This window comes from Pseudophryne corroboree, chromosome 2 (genome assembly GCF_028390025.1).
Source record: "Pseudophryne corroboree isolate aPseCor3 chromosome 2, aPseCor3.hap2, whole genome shotgun sequence".
NCBI lineage: Eukaryota > Metazoa > Chordata > Amphibia > Anura > Myobatrachidae > Pseudophryne > Pseudophryne corroboree.
Genome location: NC_086445.1, coordinates 805,376,908 through 805,404,167, shown reverse-complemented (window position 1 = coordinate 805,404,167; position 27,260 = coordinate 805,376,908). Strand labels below are relative to the sequence as shown.

Genomic DNA, 27,260 nt, shown 5'->3' with positions numbered 1-27,260 from the left:
ATAAAATAAAAATTGTATAGTACACCGACATACAGCACAAACAGGCTTTTTGTTTTTAGCTTCTATTATTTTAATTTTACACTGGGGCGGAGCTCCTGAGTGGACACACAGATCACCCCTTTCAGATATAGCAGACAGAGCACCCCACCTGGACTGATACAGCAGAGCACCCCTTTCTCAGCTACAGCAGACAGAGCATCCCTTTCAGCTACAGCAGACAGAGAACCTCGTCTGGACTGATACAGCAGAGCACCCCTTTCAGATACAGCAGACAGAACACCTTTTCCAGATACAGCAGACAGAGCACTCCTATCAGATACAGCAGACAGAGCACCCCTTTCAGATACAACAGACAGATCACCCCTATCAGATACAGCAGACTGAGCACCCCGCCTGGACTGATACAGCAGAGCAACCCTTTCAGATACAGCAGACAGAGCACCCATTTCAGATACAGCAGACAGGTCACCCCTTTCATATACAGCAGACAGAGCACCCCGCCTGGACTGATACAGCAGAGCAACCCTTTCAGATACAGCAGACAGAGCACCCCTATCAGATACAGCAGACAGAGTACTCCTTTGTCAGATACAGCAGACAGAGCACCCGCCCCACGCCAGATTACACAGTACTACAGTGACATGCGGTAAGGTCAGTGGCTGGGGAGGCACTGGCAGCTAAACCCCCCCCATATAGAGGGAAGAAAAAAAAAGTGTAGTCCCCCACGCATCACTAAAACCAGCACCAGGCAGAACCAGCCAGGGGAGACACTCAGTGTGGGGACCCCTGCCATAACATTAATCAGCCCCCCCAAGCCAGTCAGCCCAGGGCTGGAGTTCCTTGGAAAGTGAGGACCCCAAAAAATAAAAGTGGGGTCCCCCCTTCCGAGCAACAACTAGCACTGGGCTATCAGCTATGGCCCGCACCCCTGGTGGCGGTGGGTGCGGGGTTCATTGTATGTTTATATTGTTCTTTACAGGTGGCCTACAGGTCCCACCAAGCCTGCCCCAGCATGCTGGCACCTGGAGAACCACAAGTACCAGCATGCCCGGACATAAAGGGTGCACTGGCACCTGTTAGTCCACCTGTAAAGAAAATATTAAAATAAAACACCACACTGTCTTAAAAAAAAAGTTTTATTAGTCAGGGTCTTCATCTGGGGGCGGCGGCCTTTAAGCTCTTTTGCAAGGGCGCCGCCTCCCCAGGGCTTCCGGCATCTTCACCTGGTGGGCGGCAACTGTTAAGCTCTATTGAATAGCCACCGCCCATCCCCGACTTTCACGGCATCTTCTTTCTTCAGCAGCTCTTCACTGCTGCTCCTCCGCCGTCGGACTGATGCCGTTGCTTCGCGCTGACATATTTAAGTCAGCCAGAGGGGCAGGGTGATGACGCAGCGAGCCGTGATTGAATTTAACAAATGACGCTGAGGCGCCATTTTTGAAACTGGTACCACTCCGCTGCCAAACTCTGCAGAATGGCAGGCAGGGATCTCGGATCCCTGCCTGCCGCTAAGACTATCGCGTCTTGCCGCCCGCACCTCCGCCACATCCCACCACCCACACCTCAGCCACATCATGCCGCCACCACCGCCCGCACCTCCACCGCACCCACACAGTGATGACAGCGGATCCAGTGACAGATCCGCTGGCCAATCACTGTGGCCTCACTGACAGGGGCGTGCTTTCATGGGTTGAAAGCACGTCCCTGTATGAAAGCGGCACTTCTAATGGTGCCGCTTTCCAATGTATTTTCAATGGGCTTTTGCAGCCCATGGCTTGGCCCTGCCCATGCCCGCCTCCTGCTCCCACACCTTTCCCATTGACAACGGGAGGCACCACAATCGGTGCCTACCAACCCCATTTTCAGAGTAATAATGATTAGATTAATATAAAGGAGATATTTATGACACAGAATATCTGTCATAAGTATCTTCTTTGTATTATTTTAATCATTAATGACAGGGGAGGCTCCCCTGACTGCACATCCCTGCAGTACTGAGACGGACATGTCCGTCCAGTACACTCTGCACAGCAGTGGCGTGCGGTGAGGTCAGTGGCTGGTGAGGCACTGCAGACATAATGTCTGCCGAGTCCTGCCGACGACCCCTACCACCGCAGAGACTATGCCTGCTACTGCTCGAGCCAATGCCCTCTGCCACCGCCATCCCTGATGCCCGCTACCCCCACCACTAATGGCCACCGCCCCCGCCATTGGAAATTGTCCACCATCAACTGCCCAGGCCCCCCGCCACTAATTCGCATCTCAGTCCAATGCTGCTGCCAATGCATAAAACTTGTGATGAGCGGGCGGCTAATATAATGTAAATTTTTATAAAATAAATAATAGTGTTTGGGACTGGGAAGGGAGTGGGAGGAGGACAAGAGTGCAATTTTGTTGTCCAAGGCTTCCATTAACTTAACAGCGCCGTGAGTGCAGTGCTATTAAGTTAATGGAAGTACTGGACAACAAAATAGCCAGCAGTGGGTGACAGGGAGATGGTGATCCCAGGGAGATGGTGATAGCAGTGGGTGACAGGGAGATGGTGATCCCAGGGAGATGGTGATAGCAGTGGGTGACAGGGAGATGGTGATCCCAGGGAGATGGTGATAGCAGTGGGTGACAGGGAGATGGTGATCCCAGGGATATGGTGATATCAGTGGGTGACAGGGAGATGGTGTTGCCAGGGAGAGGGTGACAGGGAAATGATGATGCCAGGGAGAGAGTGGCAGCAGTGGGTGACAGGGAGATGGTGATGCCAGGGAGAGGGTGACAGCAGTGGGTGACAGGGAGATGGTGATGCCAGGGAGAGGGTGACAGCAGTGGGTGATAGGGAGATGGTGATGCCAAGGAGAGAGTGACAGCAGTAGGTGACAAGGAGATGGTGATGCCAGGGAGTGGGTGACTGCAGTGGGTGAAAAGGGAGAGGGTGACAGGAGTGGGTGACAGGTAAAGGGTGACACTGCAGAGAAGGTGACAAGAAGAAGGTGACAAGAAGAGTGTGACGCCAGCAAGAGGGTGATAGGGAGTGACGCCACGGAGAGAGGGTGACAGCAGTGGGTGACAGTGAATGACACCACAGAGAGGGTGACAGCAGTGGGTGACAGTGAGTGATGCCACGGAGAGGGTGACAGCAGTGGATAACAGTGAGTGACGCCATGGAGAGGGTGACAGTAGTGGGTGACAGGGAGTGAGGGAGTAATGCTAGCGAGTAGGTGAAAGGGAGTGATGCCAGGGAGAAGGTGACAGTAGTGGGTGACAGGGAGTGACGCCAGGGAGAGGGTGACAGTAGTGGGTGACCGGGAGTGACGCCAGTGAGAAAGTGACATCAGTGGGTGACAGGGAGTGACGCCAAGGAGAGGGTGACAGTAGTGGGTGACAGCCCCCCCCCATAATAAAATATGGATGGTGCGCGCCTTCGACCCATGCCAAAAATAAAAGGGTGTGGCCTCATGGGGACAGGGCATGGCCACACAGTACCAATTCAAATTACAACACACAGTAGTGCAACATTATTCATATTACACAGCATGGTAGTATCCCTTATTCACATTACGACACACAGTGGTGTCCGTTATTCGCATCACACCACACAATAGTGCCATTAATCAGGAGAAAGGAGTGAAACAAGAAGAGACTGGAAGAATAGGGGGAAATGGGAGGAAGATGGCGAGATGGTAGGAAGAAAGGGGTAAAAAGTAGGAAGACAAGGCTTGACTGGAAGAACTTGTGGAGATGGTAGGAAGACGGGACATTGGAGGCTCCTCCACAAGAACAACTGGTAATACCACTTTCACACAGAAAGTGAAACTACCGGGTGAAGAATTTCTACCCGGTAATTTGCCAAAAAAACACTGGTCCTTTTTCTGTGTGTCAGGGTCAACCCAGGTTGAAATTACTGGGACTTCGACCCAGGAATTTACCAGGGTTGGAGACACTCGAATTTCGACTCGGGTTGACCATTTCACACACACAAAATACCTGTTTTGGTCTGCAATTACCGAGTCGAAATTATTGACCCGGTAATTTGCTCTTCTGTGTTAAAATGGGGGAAGTCAGACAGGGTAATTGCCGGGATTTCTGTCTGAAAAGGGTATAAGTGTCACATAAAAAAATATACAGTATATAATATCCGTCTGGAACGGGGAAAAACATGAGGAGACCACAGGGGGATGGGATGAACATAGGGGGAACAACAGGCAGAGACCAGAGGAAAACGGGGAATATCAGGCAGATGGGAAAAAAGATAATGATAAACAATCAAAATGCATATATACATAAAAGGGGTGGTCTTCTGTTTGCCGGCGGTCGGGCTCCCGGCGCTCAGTATACCGGCGCCGGGAGCCCGACCGCCGGCTTACCGACACTTATTTTCCCTCGTGGGTGTCCACGACCCCCATAGAGGGAGAATAAAATAGTGTGGCGCGCGTAGCGCGCCACCGTGCCCGTAGCGTGGCGAGCGCAGCGAGCCCGCAAGGGGCTCATTTGCGCTCGCCAAGCTGTCGGTAAGCCGGCGGTCGGGCTCCCGGCGCCGGGATGCTGGTCGCCGGGAGCCCGACCGCCGGCCACCCGTAGTGAACCCCATAAAAGTGTAGTGCCAGATAACAGATGTGTGTAATATACAATATGTGTGTGTGCCCATCCACCGCAGATATAGCCACGAGCGTGGCTACATCTGTATATATATATATATATATATATACACACAGGGCGTGGCCAAATATGGGGAGGTGTGGCCACCCCCTAAAAAAAAAACGTGAAAAAAAAAACCACTGTATGAGAAGGGGAGAGCTATGTGGGGGAGATCTGAGTGAATTGGAGATGAGTGAGGGGGGTGCTGTGTAAGGGGGGAAAGAGCATTTGGTCTGTGAGAAGGGGTGAGCTATGTGAGGGGAGGAGAGCTGTTTAGGGGGATCTATGTGAGGGGCTGAGGTTGAGCAGTGTGCATGGGGGGGTGAGAAAAGGGGAGAGCTCTGTCAGGGGAAGAGCTGTGTAAGAGGGAGTGAAGTGTATTGGGGGTGATCTGAGTAACTATGAAGAGGTTGAGCAGTTAATTTACCGGGGCTAATTGTCCTGCTGGGGTCTATTTAATTAGCCCCCCGATTAGGCGGCGCGTGCTGCGGCTTCTTGGAGATTTTGTTTCACCTGCCTCTGGCAGGCGAAGCAGAATTCCCAGAAACAGCTCAGTTTTCGTCCGAAAACGGAGCTATTTCACACGAAAACACACAGGTTTCACTGAACCTGTGTGTTTTCGGGAGAAAGGTTTTTTTTTTTTTTTTACAGGCGATCAATCTGGAGGCAGAGCCGGCAGGGAGAAGATGATGAAAGGAACCAGTAACAGATGAGGCCATGTTCAGTGTGGTGGGTGTGCTTAGACAGGAACTGGCTGCACTACTCTCCCAGAGGCTGCTACCTCTACTTTCATACAGCTTGTGTAGTGTGCGACGCAGCTTAGGACACAGAGGTAGCGGCAGACGGCAGTGGTGGGGACCCCTGTCCTGTGAGGAGAGAGGGAGGGAAAGTACTAGCACAGCACAGCTGAGCCAATTCAACTTCTGCGCATGCACAGAACCTATCACACTGAATGGTTTGAACTGCCACCGGGGAAAGGAGTTGTGGTCTGCCTGGGTGGTCCTGGGCAGACGTGCCCTGTGCTGGTCTTCCTGCCGCCTCCGGGGACAACGCTGCAGCTGCTGCCTGTCAGACTCCCTTCACCAGGTGATTCACGCCATCCGCCGGATCCCGCCGCTGCTTCGCCGCTTATGAGTGATTGGACAGGAGCTGAGCCCTGATCGCGGCAGCTAGCCAGGCAAAGGAGTGTGTTTTGTGTAATATTTAAAAATAATTACTAAGACGTGTGTCAGAGGGAGGACCTATGAGTCTGAGATATTGGCTTCTTATTGGTCATCCCAGCTAGTTTTCATCCTGGACTGTGGACGGACCATGCAGTCCCGGGACAAACTGCTGCATTGGGCAACATCTGGGGGCTCCAATAAATGGTGCCCTTAGACCTAGTGACCTAGGAGAGCTGCTTTAAATGGGGGATGTAGTGAAAATGTCTACATTTACAAAGTCAAGACACATAATGGCGAAATCAGTTATGAATAAAACAAAAACCGACTTTTGCATAAGGGGCGTGGCCACGCAGTCCACGATTAGGCCACACCCCCTCACCTCACAGAGCGCAGAACAATGGGGTAGTTGCTAGCAATAGGGGTAGGGCCCCCCTGTCTTCAGTGCCCTGGTCCTCCCTTCCCCCCAAAGTATAATCCAGCCCTGCTGATGTGCACACTCACACTGAATGGTTTGAACTGCCGCCGGGGAAAGGAGTTGTGGTCTGCCTGGGTGGTCCTGGGCAGACGTGCCCTGTGCTGGTCTTCCTGGCGCCTCAGGGGACAACGCTGCAGCTGCTGCCTGTCAGACTCCCTTCACCAGGTGATTCACGCCATCCGCCGGATCCCGCCGCTGCTTCGCCGCTTATGAGTGATTGGACAGCTGATCCAGCGCTGGATCACCTGTCCAATCACAACTGCCTCGCTGACAGGGGAGTGCTTTGATGTGGGCGTCCCTGTCAACGAGGCACTTGTATAAGTGCCGCTTTGCCCTCTTTTTTGAATGGGCTTTTACAACCCACTGGCTGGCTCCAACCCCTGCTTTATCCCCTGCTCCCATTATCAACGGGAGGCACTGCTATCAGTGCCTCCCAAACTAGTTTAATGCATTAAACTTATTAGAAAAATATGAAGAAGATAATTATGACACAGAATATGTGTCATAAGTATCTTATTCATATTATTTCAATCATTAATGACAGGGGAGGCCCTGCCTCCCCTGACTGCACGTCCCTGCTCCACAGCCAGAGTGAAGATGGCGCCAGGTCCTTTATAGAATCCAAAACCCGTGAGAATCCGACAGCGGGATAATGACGTTTTGCCTCATTTATCTCTAATTGAAAGGCACAACAATGATTTTTTTAAATATTGTGTATATGCAAATTGTCCCAGCAATGAAGATGTTTGTGGGCAATACAGTGCTTGTGACCTGTTTTGGGCACTAGAAATGCTCTATAATTTTTACGATTTTCGGTCGATTTTTATCGATGTTGGGTCGATTTTATCAATGTTGGTTCTATTTTTGAAGAATAGAACACTTTTAGAACTGGAAATAGAACTTACATCGCACAGCAATTTTTTAAAGGAACTCAAAATCGACTTTTAGTATATGAGCTATTTGGAACAGAAACACTATAGTTGATTTTGTGGGGATGTTGGTTCTATTCTGGTCAATTTTAAATAGAACCAAAATTTACCCCCATGTTTTCAAGCTCAAATAATGACTCAAAATGACATATATATATATATATATATATGTATGTATAGTCTTGTCCTGATTACTTTTTCAAAATATTTTACAAACAACCCCAAAGCACAGCATTAATGCTTTATGTGGGCTAATACTATGCTATAATTTGTTGATGTGGATCAACTCTTATATTGATTTTCTTTATGTGGGTTTTGGTGTAAAGAACGAGATTTATGCTAAGAACTTACCGTTGTTAAATCTCTTACTGCAAGGTACACTGGGCTCTACAAGGATTTACATCGGGGTGTAGAGTAGGATCTTGATCCGAGGCACCAACAGGCTCAAAGCTTTGACCTTCTTCCCAAGATGCATAGCGCCACTTCCTATATCACCCTGTCTCTGTGCACAGGAGCTCAGATTTGTTAACCAGCCCAATGCAGTAGCAGGTAAAAGAGACGACAATCGTTAGTAGCCACATGCACCACACACTCACCACAGGAGAGGGTGTCAGCGGCTAATGCCATACCAACCCAAAGAAGCCAAGTGCTTCAGGGTAGGCGCCTTGTGGAGAAAGATTTAACAACGGTAAGTTCTTACCATAAATCTAATTTTCTGCTGCGGGGTACACTGGGATCTACAAGGATTAACATCAGGGATGTCCTAAAGCAGTTCCTTATGAGAGGGGACGCACTGTAGCGGGCACAAGAACCCGGCGTCCAAAGGAAGCATCCTGGGAGGCGGAAGTATCGAAGGCATAGAACCTTATGAACGTGTTCACTGAGGACTATGTAGCCGCCTTGCACAATTGTTCAAGGGTCGCACCACGGCGGGCCGCCCAAGAAGGTCCAACCGACTGAGCCTTAATAGTAGCAGGAGCTGGGAGACCAGCCTGTATAGAAGCATGTGCAATCACCATTCTAATCCATCTGGCCAAGGTCTGCTTGTGAGCAGGCCAGCCACGTTTGTGAAAACCAAACAGTACAAAGAGAGAATCCGACTTCCTGATGGAGGCAGTTCTCTTCACGTAGATACGGAGAGCCCTTACCACATCCAAAGACCGTTCTTTGGAAGACAAATCAGGAAAGGCAAAGGCTGGAACCACAATCTCCTGATTAAGGTGGAAAGAAGACACCACCTTAGGTAAATACCCATGACGTGTTCTAAGAACTGCCCGATCACGGTGAAAAATCAGATATGGTGACCTACAAGACAGGGCACCCAAATCCGACACTCGTCTAGCAGAGGCAATAGCCAGCAGAAACAATACCTTAAGTGAAAGCCACTTAAGGTCTGCAGATTCAAGAGGCTCAAACGAAGACCCTTGCAATGCCTCCAGAACCACCGACAAGTCCCAAGGAGCCACCGGCGGGACATAAGGAGGTTAAATCTGCAACACCCCCTGAGTGAACGTATGCACATCAGGTAAGGACGCAATTTTTCTCTGAAACCAAACCGACAAGGCAGAAATATGAACCTTGATGGAGGCCAGACGAAGGCCCAAGTGCAGGCCTTGTTGTAGAAATGCCAAAAGTTTGGGCATACTAAACTTGTAAGCATCATGATTGCTAGATGCGCACCAAGCAAAGTAAAAATTCCAGACCCTATGATAAATCCGAGCAGAAGTCGGTTTCTGGGCCTTTAACATGGGCCACGCTGGAGCGATCAGAAGTAGGGTTCTTCCTACTTGCTTGAACTTCCTTATTAGTCTAGGCAGGAGTGACACCAGAGGGAACACGTATGGCAGACGAAAGTTCCATGGAATTGACAGTGCGTCCACGAATGCTGCTTGAAGATCCCTTGTCCTTGCTCCGAAGACCGGAACCTTGTAATTGTGTCAAGATGCCATCAGGTCCACATCTGGAAGGCCCCACTTGTCCACGAGCAGTTGAAATACTTCTGGATGGAGGCTCCACTCTCTGGCGTGTATGTCCTGACGACCGAGAAAGTCCGCATCCCAGTTTAGGACCCCCGGAATGAACACTGCCGATATGGCTGACAGATGGCGTTCCGCCCACTGAAGAATCCTTGATACTTCCCTCATTGCTATGCGGCTTCGAGTGATGCCTTGATGATTGATGTACGCCTCTGTGGTGGCGTTGTCCGACTGTACTTGAACAGGTCTGTTCTGTAACAAAGGCTGGGCCAAGTTCAATGAGTTGAACACTGCCCGCAATTCCAGAATGTTTATTGGGAGGAGAGACTCCTCCTTGGTCCACCAACCCTGAAGAGAGTGTTGCTCCAATACCGCGCCACAACCCCTCAGACTGGCGTCAGTTGTCAGAAGGACCCAGTTGGAGATCCAGAAGGGATGACCCATGCTCAATCGTTGGTCCTGAAGCCCCCAGCTCAGTGACAGACGGACCTCCGGAGACAATGAGATCATTTGAGACCTGATCCAGTGAGGCAGGCCATCCCACTTGGCAAGAATCAGCCTCTGGAGAGGGCGGGAATGGAATTGAGCGTACTCCACCATGTCAAAATCCGACACCATGAGACCTAGCACTTGCATTGCCGAATGTATCAACACTTGCTGGACGAAATAGGAAGCATTGAATCCTGTCCTGAAGCTTTAGGACTTTCTCCTGAGACCAGAACAACCGCTGGTTGTGAGTGTCCAACAACGCCCCCAGGTGCACCATGCTCTGAGCAGGGACCAGGGAGGATTTCTTCCAGTTGATGAGCCACCCGTGGGCTTGCAGAAACTTGATAGTCAGATTTGCCAGGATCAACAAGTCATCCAAGTACGGTAGGATCCTGACTCCTTGACGGCGGAGTACAGCCGTCATTACTGCCATGACCTTGGTGAAGACTCGCGGAGCCGTGGTCAAACCAAAAGGTAACGCCTGAAATTGGTAATGGAGGTTACCAACCGCAAACTTCAGGTACTGCTGATGAGACTTGGGAATATGCAGGTAAGCATCCTGTATGTCCAGGGAGACCATATAGTCCCCAGGCTCCAAGGTCAGAACAATAGAGCAAAGAGTTTCCATATGAAACTTGGAGACCTTCACAAATTTGTTCAAGGACTTGAGGTTGAGAATGTGCCGGGAAGATCCATTCGGTTTCGGGACTAGGAACAGTGGTGAATAGTACCCCTTGCCTCTCTGAGCTAGAGGCACCTGTACTACCACTCCTGTGTCCAGGAGGGACTGTACCACCGAATGAAGAGTTTTTGCCTTCACCTGATCCGAAGGGACGTTTGTCAGGCAAAATCGATGAGGGAGACTTCTTGAAGGATACGGCGTAACCTTGAGTGACGAATTCCTGTACCCAGGCATCGAAAGTGGTCTTCAACCTTTTCTGGGTAATCTCTAGAAGTTGGCCCCCCACTCTGGGATCCCCCAGAGGGAGGCCCGTCCCATCATGCGGCAGGCTTGTCAGTTTTGGAAGCAGGCTGACGGGCAGCCCAGGCCCGTTTGGGTTTGGGCTTATTGGGTTTGGAAGTACGAACCTGTTTTGGGTACACCTGACCTTTTGCTTTCCCTGAAGAACAAAAGGAGCGAAAGGAAATACTCTTAGCCTTCAGCACCGAAGGAGCAGTACTAGGAAGACACACTGTTTTAGCAGACACTACGTCAGCCACTATCTTATTAAGTTCTTCTCCGAATAGAATGTCTCCTTTGAAGGGGAGTACCTCCAGGGTTTTCTTAGAGTCCATGTCCACAGACCAGGACCGTAACCAGAGAATTCGGCGTGCCAAAATGGACGTAGTAGAAGCCCTGGCCGCCAGAATACCGGCATCAGAAGCCGCCTCTTTAATGTAATGAGACACTGTAACAATATACAACAGGCATTGTCTAGCATGAACAGAAGCATTGGAAGGAAACTCCGCCTCCAGCTCCTGAGCCCACACTTCAACAGCTTCTGCAGCCCATGCGCTGCAATAGTGGCCTATGCACCGCACCGTTTAGGGTGTAGATTGCCTTCAAACAACCCTCCACACGATTGTCCGTCGGCTTTCTCAAGGACGTGACGGTAGTTACAGGCAGAGCTGAGGATACTACCAGCCGCGCCACTTGTGAATCCACTGGCGGGGTGTTTCCCAATTTTTACTAAGCTCCGCAGCAAGGAGGTAGCGAGCCAGTATCTTCTTGTGAGGCCTGAACTTCTTTCCTGGATTTTCCCTGGACTCCTGAAGTATGTCAACTAAATGTTCAGAGTGAGGTAAAACTTGTTTAACCACCTTCTGATGTTTAAACCTGTCTGGTTTCTTAGGGGCAGTGTCAGGCTCCAGTTCATCATCAACCTGAAGAATGAGCCTGATAGCCGCTAACAAGTCAGGAACATCTACCTGCGAAACAACTTCCCCATCAAAAGCGTCGGGATCAGAATCTGTGGGGTCCGTATAAACGCCATCCTCATCAGACAAGGTGTCTGGGACATTGGTGGATTATGAGGAAGTAATTGCCCGCTTAGAGGACCCCTTGGTCTTAGGCGGGAAAGGGTTAGACTTTTGAGCAGTCAGTGATTGGTTCAATTGCTGTAACTGATTGGATAGTTGATCTGCCCATGGCGGGTTAACTGCAGGGACCATAAGCGGTTGTACCGGCACAGGAGGTCCCATAGGGGGCATTAGTCTAGTTACCAGCGTATTCAATAGCATGGAGAAGGTAGCCCAAGGTGGGTCATTTTGCTCCCCTGTTGATACAGTCCCACTGGGAGGTAAGGAACCCCCAGAACCTGAACCCTCAGCTGCTAGGTTATCCTCAAATGTGTCTGCAGCGTCAACACCACGCAATGTGGGATCAGCCCCAGCTCTGTTGCCCATTGTAGCTGACATAATCAAAAGCTCAATGCAAGGCAACACAGTACAATATCAGCAGCACAATACCTGACAAGAACCCCCTGTGTAGTGTAACAGCACAAACAGGGAATGCAAGAGGTATATGGTGACTAAAAATCACAGAGAAAAATACACACTGAGTATATCCTGTGGGGTGGTCTTCTGTATGCCGGCGGTCGGGCTCCCGGCGCTCAGTATACCGGCGCCGGGAGCCCGACAGCCGGCATACCGACACTTATTTTCCCTCGTGGGGGTCCACGACCCCCATAGAGGGAGAATAAAATAGTGTGGCGCGCGTAGCGCGCCACCGTGCCCGTAGCGTGGCGAGCGCAGCGAGCCCGCAAGGGGCTCATTTGCACTCGCCACGCTGTCGGTAAGCCGGCGGTCGGGCTCCCGGCGCCGGGATGCTGGTCGCCGGGAGCCCGACCGCCGGCCAGCCGTAGTGAACCCATCCTGTGAACTGCCTATATTATGATAAACCTGACACACTTAGCCCCCTCAGGTTATAGAATATAGGGATAGCAATCTGAGTGAGATACACTAAATGGAGGTCACACAGCAGCTATATGCACACACACAGAGTCACAGTTTGTACAATGCAGAAATTATGACAAGCAATAAAACTGCACTGGACTAGCAATACAGAGTAGTACTATGTATAGCTATACATTTAATAGATATAACATGCACAGTAAAGACTGGATGTATATCACAGGGTACTTGTACTAAATAACCCTGACTAAATGCACTTTTTCTTAACTAACACTGTCAGCAGACATGTAGAATACTTAAGTGTCCTGTAAAATGCACAGCGCTGACAGGCAGGTGGCTTTACAGAGAAGGATTTCCCAAACAGTCCCAGTATCAGCTCTGCTTGCTATAATGGCACCCAAACGCTGACAGGGAGTTAGGGAAAGAGAGATATGCAGCTCCAGGGCGGGAACATTTACTTAAATGGCGCCCTGGGGCTGGGGGAAGGGCTACAGGTCAAAGCCTTATCCCCCTGCTGGACTTTACCACCGGGTACTGGTGGCTTAATAAAACGGTTTTATGAGAGAAAACCGACCTGTGCCCATGCCCTGGTGGTATAGTGGGGTCCCTGTACAACCACAGTGTCCACGCCATCGCGCGCAGCCCACCTCCCACTGGCCGCGCAGGATCGCAATTTACAGCGGGTCCCGTCGAGGGGACCCCTTACCTCCTCCCTGAGTGCGGCCACGCGATCCGGGAGAGCAGAGGGCATGTGTGTGACTAACTTTGAAGAAAACTGGAGCCTCCACTTTAGGTACCCGGCAACCAGGGCGCGGGAGTGTACAGCGCCGCTGGGGGAGGTGATGGAGCTGCAGCAGGAGATGTCTGACTGACATTTAACACAGTCAGTGTCTCTACTGCAGCCCTTGAACTCTTCAATATTCTTTAAAAGCTTCTCTCAGGGCTGCTGGAGCAGCCCCCCTGTTATGTGCCTGCTTACGGCATGGCACCAACTATAAAACTGAGCTCCTGTGCACGGAGGCGGGGTGATATAGGAGGTAGCGCTATGCATCTTAGGAAGAAGGTCAAAGCTTTGAGACTGTTGGTGCCTCGGATCAAGATCCTACTCTACACCCCGATGTTAATCCTTGTGGAGCCCAGTGTACCCCGCAGCAGAAATAATATTTTTATTATTTATACAGGAGTACATTGAATCTTTTTAAAATTGTTTATCGGATTAATTGTCCACTCTAATAATAATGGAATCGCTTTGTCCACATGGCAATTATTCATTTATTCACAGGGCACAGTTGGATACAGGTCTTTGCAGTAAGGATACAGAGAGGACCTGCATTTTATAGAAATTAAAAATGATTCCAAAAATCTCTATGTACTACAGAGAAGAACATTGTTCATATTAATGTAAAATAAACATATTTTAAAGAGATTGCAACAACATTGCTGCTGAGATTTTATCTGGCTTCTCTCTTGGGCAATACACTTTAAGCTCCACAGGAGACCCTTTCAAGTTAACATAGCAAAAAGTCAACATAAATTAAAAAAATGTATTCCCTGTTTTTACTTAGTCCCTAGTTTGGTAAAATGAACAGAAAGTGTCATGTACTGTATGTGTAGTGCAAGAATACATACGCCAACCACTTGGAAACATAAGGCACAGCAGCTGCATGCATGTAAGCACATGCATGCACATGATATAAAAATGACAGCCAGCACATGACACATACTGTACACCTCCTATTGTACACCTCCGCAGGGCTACAAAGTAGTCCTTGTACACAGTAGAAAGCGTTGGTCATTGATAAGGGACAATCTTTACAATATCCTTCATTTTTTTTTTAAACTTACAGCTCTTACTATACAGTATATGATGGTTTTGTCTATGCAGGTATTTACTGTGGCACAAGACAGCTTATACGAGACCATACAAAATGAGCAATTTTCTTCTATTTCTCATGTACTATATGTGCAAAATAAAACTCATCATCCTTTATAGGCTACTCCAAAACCCTTAAGGGACACTGCATGTAATTTAATTTTAGTAATTTATTGAATTGATTCCTTGTGGTCCTCATCTTCTTAAATATATAAAACAGTTAAACAATTGTGATTATGGCCTAACATGACATACAGTAGTGCGACAGAGGAGTGTAATTACATCAAGCACAGGGTTGTATGGAAGTCATACTGGATATCACTTTATTTAGGAAAATACAGAAAGGGAAAAAAGATAACCCTGAGGGTAGCACTCTTAATCCGGAAACAAGGCTATAATAGCATAAATAATTATATTTCAATAAAATGTAATATTTATTGGGTATACAGCAGGAAAAAAGGGTGGTGGTGGGGGGTTATTCCTCTTAGATGGGACTCATTAAGGCCTATGATCTACAACACCTGGTATTCCTTTGTGGTCTCCCACCAAATACTCTCCAACCCCAACACTGTTTTGCTTCCAAGATCGGATGAGATTGGGCCTGTGCAGTGTGGTATGGTTGTAGAAAGAATTTTTTGACCAGAGTCAAATGAATTCCAAATCAGCTGAGGAAAACACTTTATTTCAGTTGCTGGACACAGGAGGGCTTGTGATACAATTTATTTTAGACTGTTCGGCGGAATTATATGCCAGAACTTGTTACTTTTTTTTTTTAATCAAGTGTATTTTTATTGTTTCTTTGTTTAACATATTTATATATATAAACAAGTCAAACATATGCAAAATGGAAAAAAAAATAACTTGAATTTCATGTGGAAGATCACGGAGCAAAGATATTGACATAGTTGTACTCAATATAATATACAGGACAGAACCATCACAATATAAATTAGGGTACAACCCGCAGGAGTAATTAATTTCAGGTGAGGAATTTGAGATTAGGACAAATTGCTTATATCTCAAGTAGCAAAGAGAATATTAATATGGCAACATTAACAGAAACAAGTCAATATGTACAAAATCATGGAGGCAGGCCGGTGTGTGCTGGGAGCAAGAGGTTGGCGAATAAATCAGAAACATCATTTAATTTAAGCAGTGCAATCAAGAATACAGCGAGAATTCTTTCAAAGTTCCCTGATCTTATCATATTTCACACAGCATTAACGTTTAGCATACATAAAATGCTCATGAGAAAGCGTGGTGTTGACTAATGCCACCCAGGCTGCAGAAGAGGGAGGGTCATGGTCCATCCAGGTGTATATAAATATGGGATAAAGTAAGGAGATTATTATCATATAGTCGGGGATGGGCAGAGAGAGAATTTTGCAGATCTAACCCAAATACACAAATACGAGGGTTCATTAAAGGGATCTGAATACCAGTGTTATGTATACATGTATTTATTTAATCCAAAAAAGCATATACCCATGGGCACAACCAAAGCAAGTGCCAGAATTCAGCAGCTGGAGAGGAGCACTTGGGACAAGAATCAGATGCCGATTCTCCAATTTGAAACAGTCTGCTCGGGGTCCAGTAGACCCTATGTAAAATGTACAGTTACTGTAGATCTACTGAAATCTGGCATAGGCCGTGGCAGCCGACAGGAAACCGAGGACATCGTCCCAATCTTCATCTGCAATCGCACCCAGGTCCTCACCCACTTAACTTGGAGAACCATTAGTACCAGAGAAGGAGAGGAAGAGAGGAGTATAGAATAGAACTTCTCTTTTTACAGGGCATACTTTGAACTAGCACACAAACAAGGGATTCAGATAGTTGCGGATCAAGCGCCCCCCTATTGTGCAGATAAGGCATGATGGAGTTGTAGATATTGGGGGGGGGGGAGTGTCTGGGAATGGCATATGTAGAGGATAAATAGTCAAAGGTATGGAGGACTCCATCCTGGTAGAGTTGACCTATTGCAGATACCCCAAAGATGAACCAGCCCGAACAACCCTCCAGACCAGAAGTTTCAGAGAAGGTCAAATTGTTCCATATAATTGAGCAGGGGTCAATGGTGGGAGTCCCTAACAATTTCTCAACTGCCATCCACAATCTCTGAGCTTGTTGTAGCACGGGAGGGAGAGAAGAAACTGCAGTGGAGAAAAGGAAAGACCTGCCTTATCCAGTAGAGCCACAGGGAGGTTCCCATATCCCTCAGAGATAACCCATTCACCCAGCTGAGCTAGTTGAGTGGCCAGATAGTAGAGGCGCATGTCCGGCAAACCGCCATCACTCCTAATTCTACGCAGTGTTTTAAAAGCGATGTGTGCCCATTCATGCTGGTATCCAGTAAGGAGTCATACAGTGTTTGCTACAATCTACGTGAGGTCTTAAACAGATGGAGCCACGCTCATCTAGCCTTCTCTGCTGCGCCTAGGTGCACCATGGTTTATTAGCATAAGCCTTTCATCTATTGTTCACAGCTGCAATACAATACAGAGAGAACAATACAGCAGGGGATTAATTCATTACAGCAGGGGATTAAGTCCGACTGCCCTGGCTCAGTTAATCCTATTAAAGGCAAAGATGAAGAGGGCTCCATCTGTATATGCAGTATACAGATATCCTTGTGTACAGCTCAAAGTATGCCTTGCTTAGAAAATGAGCACATACAGTATGAACACAAGGCAAATGCAAATAAGATAATGCAGAGTTAAACACTTACAGCCAGAGTGGCAGAACAGGGAGTGATGGGGCATTATCAGGTAGGTAAAGTTCAGTAAGAGTGTGTTCCAGCAAATGCAGCCAGTGAAGACCAGCACTCATGCATAAGTACACAGCTAGGATGCATATCTTGGGTGCCTTGTACAGAACAGGGACAAGACATCACTTATGATGATGACAGTTTGTGCACAACATATTGTAGCAGAGGATTACCCTTCCATTTTGGTCTGCATGGACTACCTGTTGAGATTTTTTTCTGGATTTTTTTGTCAGTGAATTCAACATTTATAGTTTCCTCCCTTGGTGAAAGGTGAAAGATCCCACAATTTAATACTGTATGAATATAAATAATAGTCCATACATACAACATGTTTTTACTAGAAAAAATAAATTAATTTGATTACATTTTGGTGAGATGTCAAAATATTAATATTCAGCGTTGCGTCATCATATATAGGAAATTATATTATACTTCACTCACTTTCAGGTAAAAAAAAGTGCCAAAAAACAAATAGCTAAAAGACTAATAAATAAAGAATAAATAAAAATATGTATAGCTTTGTCCTCAACTCACAATAACTTTGCCAACATTGTAGTCACTTCTAAACATAAGATTCTGCCCAGAGCTAATCAATTAGTGCCACATCCCTGTGCAGTAAGTACCAGAGGTTGCACTTTAACGTGTATTTTTTCTTGTAGCCTAAGGAGCTTTGATGAAAAATCCATGTTAAATACGCCCTCGGGGGCTTACCGCACAGGGTAACTCATAGGGGGGAATGTAATATGGTGTGAGAATCAGAAAGTGAGAGATTTTGGGAAAATTCTCCTGTTTTCTTTTTTAAAGTGGCAATCATTTACATGGCAAAACCAGGATGATTTTGACATGTGAATGATTGCCACTTTAAAAAAAAACCAGGAGAATTTTCCCAAAATCACTCACTTTCTGATTCTCACACCCTATTACATCCCCCCATAGATTCTAGCATTTAATCCAGAATCTATGGGTTCATGCATGTAATCTGTGGGTTACCGCCCAGGGAAATTGCCTAATAAGTCGAATAGAGCTTTACCCATTCGGTAAACACCGTCGCTAAATGAACCTGCCCCTATATACTGTATATGAGTTACTAGTTTAACTCACAAACATATTCGCTAGAGCACAAAGAGTACATATGTGAACAAAATATGGAAAATAATTTTATGCAAAGCAGATTCCTTATCGGTAAATCTAATGGCTCTAAATGGGTCCACTTGGAGAATTATAAAGGCCAATAGCTAGCACTAAGCTAGATAATAAGGGTACATACAATTTAGAAAATCTTAAGCTTAATGCCAAGTAAATTTGACGTACTGTTTTTGAATATTATACAATGAATATTTTAATATTTTATTATATTTGGCTTTAGTGGCTCGTTAATATCTTAAAACGACTCAATCTCATACACCACTCTTGCCGCTATGGGTACTTCTTATCACAGCCATTACAAAGTCACTAAGCCAAATTACGTCAGCTTCTGCACTAAACTAATAATCATTGCAATTTGCTAAGTGTTTTACATCTTTTCCTCTCTTTTTATAGTTAAATCCAAATATGCAATATCCTTCCAGCATATAATCTAAACTAATTTAATTTTAAGATACTGTAATCTTTTCTTTTGATCGCAGCTTTTTAAGTGTCTACATGTCTTCTCCTCTATGATTTTAAAAACTAGTATGGAATGTCTTTCTATAAAGTAAGCATACTCTGCTATTTATTATGATTGCTAATCTATGGCTTTGCCCTTTAGAATTTGCATGTTATTTAGCTCTGAATGTGTTTATGTCCTGAGCAAAAAAAAAAAAAAAAAAAAAATATTTTTGCTACTTTAAAAGTTAAATCTAAAGTGTTTAAAAAAATATGGTTTTATGGCACCTTAGCAGCAAGATCACTTTCTCAAGCACTGGCTTATACATATTTATTTTCCCATTAAAAAAATGTTGAATCTCTTTGCAAATTGTTTACTTAACTTTTTGCGTAATATTAATAAATGCATCTGGTGACTTAGTGGTCAATCCAATTACCGGCGATGTCTTCATAGGTGCGAGTAAGTGCAGCTGTATGCTGCATTTGCGGTACCGGCAACACACAGAGGCTGCAAGCAAAATGTACGAGTCCGGCACTTTGGTTTGTGCAGCTCCCTGCACATCCGATCGCACCCCTGCTCAGTGATTACCCCCTCCCCCTGTAGGCGGCGACTACCTGGTCACAGCAGTGCAAAAACGCCTGCTTGCGACCAGGTCTTAATTAGGCCCATGGTCTTGACCATTAGAGAAAAGTGTTATTTAAAAACAGAGCATGAAATAAATTGTTAAAGGAGAATGACTGCAATAAAAAAAATTATATATATATATATATATATATATATATATATACACACACACACACACACACACACACACACACACACATTATTATGACCACCTTCTACATTTGACATTGGCAGCAAGTAGCCCATAAAGTACATCATATGTGCTGGCTTGGTGGTTATACACGGTGTGCGATAGGCTGTCTGCACACATATCATTTGTTGCTGTAATGGGTAAAAAGGACGATTTATACAAGTTGCAAAAGGCGATAATTATCATCTTTCAGGCCAAGAGTGGCAGTATTTCTGAAACAGAGCATATTGTGTACTGTTTACGTGCTGCTGCGGTGAAGGTGTATCGTGACTGGACAAATGGCACAATGCAAATAACCGACGTGGAAACTGCGGACCACCATGTGCCATTGATGTCAGGGGTGAATGTCGGCTATGGAGCAGCTCACGGTCAAAATTAGCCTTGAGGTTACATCTAGCTGCTCTCTGTGCTGCACACGGTGGTTACTGTGGTTAAAGCAGTAATCCATGGCACTCATCATTCCTATATTTGGGGTGCAACACAGCAACACATTATGTGACCACATTGTTTAAATAGAAATCACAGAAGCTCTGCACTCACTATATTACCTAACAATAATAAACAGGGGAGTTTTAGTTCATGTATTGGTCAGTGCATTTAAGCCTGCAGTTAGGCTTAACTTAGAGCCTAGAGTGATAACAACACAATTAAATAACCACTGCACAAATACATATATTATACTTTATGATTACCATAACATAATGATAAAATGAGAGAAAGTGGGAGAGTAAGGAGGAGTAGATATTGGATAGAAATATTCACTATAACATGTAGAGTCAAATAATGATGGGTTGCACAGGGGTCATTAGGGAGCAAACAGCACTCAGTGGTGCGATTAAATAGTTTTTTCATGCCCGATCTCCCATATGAAGTGACTGGGGATTTTGAGGCAATATTAAGAATATTTTTGTGCAAGTCACTCCAAAACAGACTGGGTTTAGTAACGCAAAGTGGCTAAACTAATGGGCACAATGCGAAAAGTGCTGCTTAGGCACCCAAACAGCTGAAGTTTCACACATTTCAGACTGCCACCTCAGGAGGTTGCAAGCTGAAATGTCCCCCCTCCTATCTGCACCAACATCAACAATTGAATTGCTCCATCATGCACCATTTAGTGGCAGCTGCGGGAAAAACAATTGCATTTCCCCTGAGCCTGTATCTATTCAGAAAACAGGGAGATAAATTAATCCTTAGGGCGAAATGTAACAGGGGCCGAGTTTGTAAAATGTGCAAGTTTTAGCTGTAAACTCACTCATTGTTACAATTCGGAAAATGTAATAGGATGCAGGATGCAAACTCGCATGTTTCCTGAAATCCCAAAACTCACACAGACCAAACTTGCATCCAGATGTTTTCCTATGGAAATGATGTGGGGTTTGCCCACAAAGCATAACCAGCCCTGGGCTTTTTGAGCTGTTCCTGGTTGAAAAAATACAGGGGGAAAATTGCGTGTGGCACCCCTGTATTTTAACAGCCAGCACTGGGCTCTTGGACCAGTCCTGGTCCTCAAATTATGTGGGGAGATATAGGGATCCTCCGTATTTTTAGAACCAGCACTGGGCTCCACTAGTGGGGAGGTAATGTCACAGCCAGGAAATACAATTCACTGGGTCTCATGGCCAAAGCATTACCCCAACTAACTGCTCAGGCCAGGGTTCCCTGGGTGAGTGGGGACCCCCCGATAAAGGGTCCCCCCAGTGACACCGAAGGCCTGGACTAAAAGCCTGGGGCTAATCCCGGCACCCCTGGGCTGTGGGTGCTGAACTTGATAGTCCATTTAGTTTCAGTTTGTTAAAAAAACAAACCCTTTTTCAGGAGGGACTACAGGTCCCTGCAAGCTTCCTCCGCATGCTGGTATTTGGAGAAACACAAGTACCAGCATGGGGGCATTAAAAATAAGAATTTACTTACCGATAATTCTATTTCTCATAGTCCGTAGTGGATGCTGGGGACTCCGTAAGGACCATGGGGAATAGCGGCTCCGCAGGAGACTGGGCACATCTAAAGAAAGCTTTAGGACTATCTGGTGTGCACTGGTTCCTCCCCCTATGACCCTCCTCCAAGCCTCAGTTAGGATACTGTGCCCGGACGAGCGTACACAATAAGGAAGGATTTTGAATCCCGGGTAAGACTCATACCAGCCACACCAATCACACCGTATAACCTGTGATCTGAACCCAGTTAACAGCATGATAACAGAGGAGCCTCTGAAAGATGGCTCACAACAATAATAACCCGATTTTTGTAACAATAACTATGTACAAGTATTGCAGACAATCCGCACTTGGGATGGGCGCCCAGCATCCACTACGGACTATGAGAAATAGAATTATCGGTAAGTAAATTCTTATTTTCTCTAACGTCCTAAGTGGATGCTGGGGACTCCGTAAGGACCATGGGGATTATACCAAAGCTCCCAAACGGGCGGGAGAGTGCGGATGACTCTGCAGCACCAAATGAGAGAACTCCAGGTCCTCCTCAGCCAGGATATCAATTTTGTAGAATTTTACAAACGTATTTGCTCCTGACCAAGTAGCTGCTCGGCAAAGTTGTAAAGCCGAGACCCCTCGGGCAGCCGCCCAAGATGAGCCCACCTTCCTTGTGGAGTGGGCATTTACAGATTTTTGGCTGTGGCAGGCCTGCCACAGAATGTGCAAGCTGAATTGTACTACAAATCCAACGAGCAATAGTCTGCTTAGAAGCAGGAGCACCCAGCTTGTTGGGTGCATACAGGATAAACAGCGAGTCAGATTTCCTGACTCCAGCCGTCCTGGAAACATATATTTTCAGGGCACTGACAACGTCTAGCAACTTGGAGGCCTCCAAGTCCCTAGTAGCCGCAGGCACCACCAATAGGTTGGTTCAGGTGAAACGCTGAAACCACCTTGGGGAGAAACTGAGGACGAGTCCTCAATTCCGCCCTGTCCGAATGGAAAATCAGATAAGGCTTTTTTCAGGATAAAGCCGCCAATTCTGACACGCGCCTGGCCCAGGCCAGGGCCAACAGCATGACCACTTTTCATGTGAGATATTTTAACTCCACAGATTTAAGTGGTTCAAACCAATGTGACTTTTGGAACCCAAAACTACATTGAGATCCCAAAGTGCCACTGGAGGCACAAAAGGAGGCTGTATATGCAGTACCCCTTTTACAAACGTCCGAACTTCAGGGACTGAAGCCCGTTCTTTTTTGGAAGAAAATTGACAGGGCCGAAATTTGAACCTTAATGGACCCCAATTTCAGGCCCATAGACACTCCTGTTTGCAGGAAATGTAGGAATCGACCCAGTTGAATTTCCTCCGTCGGGCCTTACTGGCCTCGCACCACGCAACATATTTTCGCCAATTGCGGTGATAATGTTTTTGCGGTTACATCCTTCCTGGCTTTGATCAGGATAGGGATGACTTCATCCGGAATGCCTTTTTTCCTTCAGGATCCGGCGTTCAACCGCCATGCCGTCAAACGCAGCCGCGGTAAGTCTTGGAACAGACAGGGTCCTTGCTGGAGCAGGTCCCTTCTTAGAGGTAGAGGCCACGGATCTTCCGTGAGCATCTCTTGAAGTTCCGGTTACCAAGTCCTTCTTGGCCAATCCGGAACCACGAATATAGAGCTTACTCCTCTCCATCTTATCAATCTCAGTACCTTGGGTATGAGAGGCAGAGGAGGGAACACATACCCTGACTGGTACACCCACGGTGTTACCAGAGCGTCTACAGCTTATTGCCTGAGGGTCCCTGGACCAGGCGCAATACCTGTCGAGTTTTTAATCATGTGGAAGACTTCTGGGTGAAGTCCCCACTCTCCCGGGTGGAGGTCGTGCTGAGGAAGTCTGCTTCCCAGTTGTCCACTCCCGGAATGAATACTGCTGACAGTGCTATCACATGATTTTCCGCCCAGCGAAGAATCCTTGCAGCTTCTGCCATTGCCCTCCTGCTTCTTGTGCCACCCTGTCTGTTTACGTGGGTGACTGCCGTGATGTTGTCCGACTGGATCAACACCGGCTGACCTTGAAGCAGAGGTCTTGCTAAGCTTAGAGCATTGTAAATGTCCCTTAGCTTCAGGATATTTATGTGAAGTGATGTCTCCAGGCTTGACCATAAGCCCTGGATATTCCTTCCCTGTGTGACTGCTCCCCAGCCTCGCAGGCTAGCATCCGTGGTCACCAGGACCCAGTCCTGAATGCCTAATCTGCGGCCCTCTAGAAGATGAGCACTCTGCAACCACCACAGGAGGGACACCCTTGTCCTTGGTGACAGGGTTATCCGCTGATGCATCTGAAGATGCGACCCGGACCATTTGTCCAGCAGGTCCCACTGGTGCGTGGAATCTGTCGAATGGGATTGCTTCGTAGGAAGCCACCATTTTACCCAGAACCCTTGTGCATTGATGCACTGAGACTTGGCTCGGTTTTAGGAGGTTCCTGACTAGCTCGGATAACTCCCTGGCTTTCTCCTCCGGGAGAAACACCTTTTTCTGGACTGTGTCCAGGATCATCCCTAGGAACAGAAGACACGTCGTCGGAACCAGGTGCGATTTTGGAATATTGAGAATCCAATCGTGCTGCCGCGACACTACCTGAGATAGTGCTACACCGACCTCCAACTGTTCCCTGGATCTTACCCTTATCAGGGAATTGTCCAAGTAAGGGATAACTAAAATTCACTTCCTTCGAAGGAATATCATCATTTCGGCCATTACCTTGGTAAAGACCCGGGGTGCCGTGGACCATCCATACGGCAGCGTCTGAACTGATAGTGACAGTTCTGTACCATAAACCTGAGGTACCCTTGGTGAGAAGGGTAAATTTTGACATGAAGGTAAGCATCCTTGATGTCCCGAGACATCATGTAGTCCCCTTCTTCCAGGTTCGCAATCACTGCTCTGAGTGACTCAATCTTGAATTTGAACCTCTGTATGTAAGTGTTCAAAGATTTTAGATTTAGAATCGGTCTCACCGAGCCGTCCGGCTTCGGTACCACAACAGTGTGGAATAATACCCCGTTCCCTGTTGCAGGAGGGGTATCTTGATTATCACCTGCTGGGAATACAGCTTGGGAATGGCTTCCAAAACTGTCTCCCTGTCAGAAGGAGACATCGGTAAAGCCGACTTTAGGAAACGGCGAGGGGGAGACGTCTCGAATTCTAATTTGTACCCCTGAGATATCACCTGAAGGATCCAGGGGTCTACTTGCGAGTGAGCCCACTGCGCGCTGAAATTCATTGAGACGGGCCCCCCACCGTGCCTGATTCTGCTTGTAAAGCCCCAGCGTATACTGAGTGTCACGATCCGGGTATCTGGACGCCATTTCTTACCCATCAGATGCCTCCTAAGGCTGGCTCAGCGCTCCAGGACCGGATCCCATCTGTTATTCTAATGTTCACATTCCTGCATCCTCTCCTGTCTCTCTGAGACGCTGTCACAGTAACGCCTTATTACATCTGGCATGGCGTCTCCCGCGGCCTCCGCCGCCGTCCCTGAGCTTCTGCATGCAGAGTGTCAGAGTGGCGATTACGTCAGCCGCGGCCTCCGCTGTGTCCGCGTGGTTGGATGTGCACTTGTCAGCCTGGCGTCTCATGTCTCCAGTGGCCGGCGCCGCCATTACTGTTTTCATTACCACATGGATTACAAACCAAACTTCCCTCCAAGTGTCTGCATGGGCGCAGCCATCTTGGATTCTGTCAGCTGATCATTTCCTCCAATCTGTTGTCAGTATTGTTAATCTGCATAATTGCCTAGCCAATCCCTTCCTTGCTGCAGGTATAAATACACTGTGCCTGAGCAAGGAAGGCGTCAGTGCTTTGGTTGTCAAACTTAGTTCCTGTTTGTCTCTCTCCTGTGATTGTCTTCCAGGTTCCAGCTCCTGTCTCAAGACTTCCACCATAGAGACCCGCACCAGCATTCCACCTGCGGTGTAGCCTGACTCTCCAACCCATTGTGGATTCATCTGTTTCCAGCTACAGCATTACCTGCTTCCAGCTCAGCTTCCAGCAGAGTACAGCTTCCCTTAAAGGGCCGGTGTCCTTTCTACACTTTACCACTCTCCACCGGTATTATTATTTCTCCGCTCTCAAGTTCTACATTTCAGTTCATATTTCATCGCTCCCAAGTTCATTTATTATTTAACTGGTTCCAGCCAGTATCCACTCCGTGCTAACAACAGTCTGGTTCCAGCCAGTATCCACAGCAGCTGTTTTACCTTCAGCAACCCAGCTTTTCCTGGAACACCAGCTGGCACAATCCTGGGTTATCTCCATTGCTACAGTCGGGCCTGGTAAGGACTTTCCATCTAGAAGATCATAAGAACTATCTCACACTACCAGTGCCCTGTGGCTCCTGCCATCCTGTAGTACCCAGGAACTGTATTTATTATTTGCTGACTTTTACGTTTTCTTTTACTGCTGCTGTGTTGCGGAGTTGTCATAATAAACATCATTGACTTTTATCTAAGTTGTCGTGGTCACGCCTTCGGGCAGTTATTATTCATGTTACTTACATGTCCAGGGGTCTGATACAACCTTCCAGGTTCCGGTACATCTCAGCCCCTACAACTGAGGCTGCCTCCCGTCAGCTCAGGCCCTCAGTTGTGACAGTAAGCACTGACCTAATGAATCCAGCCGGAGACCAGGATCAAGCGGCCAGGCCGATGCAAGAACTGGCAGCCCGACTAGAACATCAGGAGGCTGCACAGGGCCACATCATCCGCTGTCTCCAGGATCTCTCTACTCGGCTGGATGGGATTCAGACAACTCTCCGTGGATCAGGCGCATCTGGTGCGTCAACCACAGTGACTCCAGCTATAACCCCACTCACCTTACCCATTTCTGCTCCACGTCTTCATCTTCCAACGCCAGCAAAATTTGACGGATCTCCAAGATTCTGCAGGGGATTTCTCAACCAGTGTGAGATTCAGTTTGAGCTACAACCTGGCAATTTTCCCAGTGACCGTACAAAAATTGCCTACATCATCTCTCTTCTCAGTGGCTCCGCCCTTGACTGGGCATCACCGTTATGGGAGAGGTCCGACACCCTGCTATCTTCTTACACTGCATTCGTGTCAACATTCAGGCGCATCTTCGACGAGCCAGGCCGGGTAACCTCAGCTTCATCCGAGATTCTCCGTTTACGCCATGGGTCACGTACTGTAGGACAATATCTGATACAGTTCCAGATCCTGGCATCTGAACTGGCATGGAACGACGAGGCCCTGTATGCTGCATTCTGGCATGGCTTATCTGAGCTTATTAAAGATGAGTTAGCTACCAGAGACTTACCTTCTAAGTTAGATGAGCTAATCTCACTCTGCACGAAAGTTGATTTACGTTTCAGAGAGAGAGCAACTGAGCGTGGAAGATCATCTGCTCCAAAATCTTCTGCTCCTCCTCCTCGTCAACTGTCACCATCTAAAGATGAGCCCATGCAAATTGGCCGTTCCCGTTTAACTCCTGCTGAGCGCCGAAGACGTCTCTCTGAGTCTCTTTGTCTTTACTGTGCAGCTCCGTCTCACACCATCAATGCCTGTCCCGAACGTCCGGGAAAACTCCAAACCCTAGCTCGCCCAGGAGAGGGCCGGCTAGGAGTAATGATCTCCTCTCCATCTCCTCATGATTGTAATCTCCCAGTCTCGCTTCAAGTTGCTCAACGTTAT

General features: G+C 47.3%; 1 protein-coding gene and 1 pseudogene across 2 annotated transcripts in view; one reads left to right on the top strand and one right to left on the bottom strand.

Annotated features, from left to right (window-relative positions):
* Nucleotides 1-27,260, top strand: part of DIPK2B (divergent protein kinase domain 2B) — a 119,476-nt gene that overhangs the window by 7,354 nt on the left and 84,862 nt on the right. The gene's annotated exons all lie outside the window — the stretch shown is intronic.
* LOC135052262 (5S ribosomal RNA) lies at nt 14,957-15,074 on the bottom strand (annotated as a pseudogene).